This window comes from Psammomys obesus, unplaced genomic scaffold (assembly GCF_907164565.1).
Source record: "Psammomys obesus unplaced genomic scaffold, mPsaObe1.curated_primary_1811, whole genome shotgun sequence".
Classification (NCBI taxonomy): domain Eukaryota; kingdom Metazoa; phylum Chordata; class Mammalia; order Rodentia; family Muridae; genus Psammomys; species Psammomys obesus.
The window spans coordinates 17,503,631-17,508,032 of NW_026596040.1; the positions used below are offsets into that span (position 1 = coordinate 17,503,631).

Below are 4,402 nucleotides of genomic sequence, written 5' to 3' on the forward strand. Positions count from 1 at the left end.
AGTGTTTATATACACACACATCCTGTTACAAGATGTGAAGTGGAACTTCTTTGCAGTTGGAGAATTCCAACAGAAATATCAACCCAAGAGACAGTGGATGATAAAGAACTATCCTCTATAGAGAGATGTTAGATTAGTCACTTAAGACTTATCAGTGGTGACAAAACAGCCCTTCAGAGTCCAGGACCCCACCTCTAGCCCATGTAAGAGAAAGCTAGAGATTAATTAAGATTAATTAAGATTAATTAACGCAGAAAAGGTTGAGCACAGTGCCCTCCCTTCTATCACCCTCAAGAATTACCATCTCTAGGAAAAAAGAGCTCATCAACAATCCTGGTACTTTTTTATAGATAGAGAAAGGGCTTTGCAAATGGTTTCTTGCTACATTCATAAGCAGTCAGCCCTATGCAAATACTAATACAGAATGCAAGAAAATGCCTGAGGAAAAATTACCTATCTCTAAAGTTGGGGAAAATTCTCTCAGCAAAGACATACATCAACTCCATGCCTTTAAAAGCACAAAACGGGCATCTGTTTCAGGCAAATGACAACAGGACAAAAATTACAGGGCATAGAACGAGGGCAGCATTTACTCAAACATCAGTGATAATGTTTGATGTTTCCTGTGGTCAAGGGACACGTTAGACAGAAGCAAGAAAGAAAATATCTTGAAAGGCACACATTAAACAAGCTCACTGCTGAAAGCTTTTGCCAGCAGGAAGAGCCTGTGTATACCATTGGGGCAGGAAGGGTCACCACCATCTGCAAGCCAAGAAAAGACAAATTGTCTGGCACCTTGATCTTGGACTTCCAGCCTCCAGAACTGTTAGAAAGTAGGCTTCTGCTGTTCAAGCTGCTCTGCCTATAGCTGGAAGAACCAAATTCACAAAGATACTGACTTGTAGCTAGGGCATGTGCACTGACCCACATGAGAAAAAGAAGAGGATGGAGAGATGGACACTGTGTGAACCTTGATACAAAGCAGGAGGCATCAGTGACCAGGTAACAGCAGCAGCCACTCCATCCTTTGTCCTTCTTCTAAGTTTATTCTCCCCACACTACTGACCCTGGTGGGAGCAAGGAACTGAGCACACAAGGAAAGAAGTGCAGGAGCAGCAGAGAGTGAAGAGAGAACCTACAGCCTGAGCAGCAAAGGCATCGAGAGACTGTGGATTGAGTAGCAATTGAAGTTTTCAAGTAAACTCTGAGTGTGTGTGTGCATGTGTGTGTGAAGGCACACACTTGGCACAGCCATGTGGATGTCAGAGAACAGCTTTGAGTAAGAATGATCACCTTCTACACCTTGTGTGAGACAGAGTGTCTTACCTGCTGCTATGTATGCCATGCTATCTGGCCCCCTTCTGTCTCCACCTCCTACCTTTTCATAGGAGAATGGGGATGACAGGCAGCATTGTGACTTTTCAGTGGTCTCTGGGAATGTAAATTCAAGTCTTCATACCTGTGCAGTGAGTGATTTACCATACAGCCCCTAGATGGACTTTTCCAAAACACTTTAAACTGGAGTGTTTTTATAAATGAGAACAGAAAACTACAGAGAGACACAAGTTGGGAAAGAAACTTTCTCTAAGGCAGTGTGGTAGCGGAAGAGAGAGCCTCTCTTGGTTAAGCCAGATCAGCTCTGTAACCAAACCATATTACTACCTCTGTGAGAACCTATGCAGCTGAAAGGAACAGAGGAATGCAAAACACTCAAGATGGATACCCCTAGAAGCATTGCAGGTCTGGCTGCTGTGTCATAGGTGCACCTGTAGGTGGCAGAGAGAAGAGAGGCTGTGTCTATGCTCAGTGTTCTGACCTGTGATCATCTGAATGAAAAAGGAAAAAAAAAGGGGGACAGGGGAGGTCCTGAGATGACCACCAGTTGCAGAAACAGGGTGCCCAGATGGGCTCTCGGGGCAGGGAGTGAGCCAGAAGCTAGAAGAACCCTGGCTGGGACCATGGGACCCTGGGTAAGGAGTGAGCCCAAGATAATCACCAGACAGGTACCATGGGGCCTGAACAGGGAGCCAGCCTGATACCCATCAGTCTGGCACAGCACAGGCCTTGGGGGAGCAGGCTATACATGGTGTGACCCCCACCTGGTTCCATATTATATGAACAGGACATAGCACTCCTGAGGCCACTCCTAAGATGATCCCAGACACTGAGGTATCACTGAGTGTCACAAAGAGGAGCAAGTTAATGGTCGAGAAATGGAAGAGAATGATAAATAGAAGGATGTGGGCACAATGAAGAGAGGCAGAACTGGAGATTCAAGGGTAGTGAGGAACAGCCTAATTTGAGTATCCAATGACACCACCTGGGACCATGGTGGACCATGGACCTGCAGCAGTAGGGGGTCTGTAACCACCAATGGCCAGGTAGATATCACTGGTCTGGACTGACAAGTTAATATCTGAGGGATGTGCAGAACTTGCCCCATTCCTTGTACAGGTATGATGGAGGAGCTGGCGCTGGGAGCATGATAGCAGGAGAGCTGGCCATGCCCCTCGCCAGCTGCAGTACTCAGAAAAGCAGCCCGTACGATGCAGAAGCTGTGGGTCAGCCAGCCCCAAGTTAATCCTGCCACTCTTCTCCCATGCAGTGGTATGGATGAGGGAGAGATACCCTCCTTCCTGCTTGCCCCTCACTACCTGCAGCAGACAAAAGACCTAGCACTTGGGGTCTTGAAAGCAAGAGATCAGGCCCTGCCCCTCACCAGTTGTAGCACTCAGGAGAGCAGGTTCTGCACCTCACCTGGGAAGCACAATATAGCTGAATCTGCTGGTGGGGGCAAAGGGCAGAGTACGAGTATGGGAGAGCTGTCACCACTGCTTGTCTGCCATGTGGTAACATTCCCCCCACCCCGCACACGCACACCCCTTGGCAGGCAGGAGAGCTGACTCTCAGGTCATCAGAGCAGGAAAGAAGGCCCTGCCCCTCGCCTGGGCAGCACAGCAGAGCTGGCCATGAAAATGAGGGTTGTAGATGAGCCAGCCCCAAGGGTATGAGCATGGGAGAGCCTGCCCTGGCTCTTGTCTTCCTTGTGGTAGCACTGGTGAGGGAGAAATCCTCTCTCCTCCTCTTTACGTCTGCCACTAGCAACTGGTAGGAGAGCTGGCCCCAATGGGGTCATAAGAGCTTACTGCTCCCCTTACTGCTGCACTCCAGAATATGGGCCCTGAACCTCACCTGGGCAGCACAGTAGAGCTGGCCCTGGTTGTGGGGGTTACAGGTGAGCCAGCCCCAAAGGTATGAAAGTGAGAAAGCCAGCAGGATGAACAACTCAGATACCTCTCAGGCCTAGATCCAGGGCTTTGAATTTGCCTACCCCAATATCTACCCCATCGATGAACTGCTAAAGTGCATTCAGGGGCCAGTCCTACAGATCCAAAACTACAGGATTTCCATGACACGGGCAACAACAGAATATTTGAGAGGAATCCCAGTGAGATTCCATTATTGACAGAGTAGTAGAAGTCAGAGGCCTTATACCAGACCAAGGAGTCATTGCAATGAACATTTGCCAGCAAAGAAATATGGACAAAAGAAGAGACTGTGATACACACTGTGTCATATTACAGTTTCCACAACAAGAATGTTTTTTCTCTGTTGGGGTGGTTGCAAAGGTCCAGGGCAAGTACGAGGGGTGGGGGAATGAGTGGGATTAGGATGTATGATGTGACATTCACAAAGAACCAATAAAAAGATGCTTAAAAAGAAAAAATAATAAATGATTTTCTTTTAAAAAAAAACCTACTCAATATGCCAACTGACAAATCAAGTAATCCAATTAAAATATGGGGAGCAGAGCTAAACAGAATTCTCAATAGAGGAATACTGAATGGCAGAGAAATACTTTAAGAAACACTCAACATCCTTAGTCATCAGGGAAATTAAAATCAAAACCACCCTGAGATTTCACCTTACACAAAGCAGAATTGCTAAGATCAAAAACTCAAGTGACAACACATGCTGGAGAGGATGTGGAGAAAGAAGAACCCTCTGCCATTGCTGGTGGGATTGTAAACTTGTACAACCACTTTGGAAATCAATCTGGTGCTTTCTCAGACAATTTATAATTGAAAAAAAAAAAAAACCCAGCTGGCTCAGCTCCTGTGAAGGCTCTCTTTCTATAGATAACTGTTTTCTTTCCATGTCCTTTCCCTGGCATAGGGAGGAGAAACACTTTCTGCTATCTCTTCTTGTAAGGACACTAATCATGTCATTGCGGCGCCCCACACGTACGGTCTCATCTAAACTTACTATTTCCATAACATTTCTGTATTCACAGAAATATAGTCACATTGGGGTTAAGGCTTTAACACATGGCCTTAGAGGGGATAATTCTATCCATAGCAGTAACCATTGCAAAATAACCAAGAAAGGCATAAAATGAAAA

At 46.3% G+C, this 4,402-nt stretch overlaps 1 non-coding gene across 1 annotated transcript; it reads left to right on the forward strand.

Moving 5' to 3' along the window:
* The first annotated feature begins 1,718 nt into the window (after positions 1-1,718).
* Positions 1,719-1,848, forward strand: LOC129688251 (small nucleolar RNA SNORA17). The gene has a single exon (XR_008721900.1). It is a non-coding gene; the product is annotated as a small nucleolar RNA SNORA17 (small nucleolar RNA).
* Positions 1,849-4,402: the final 2,554 nt, after the last annotated feature.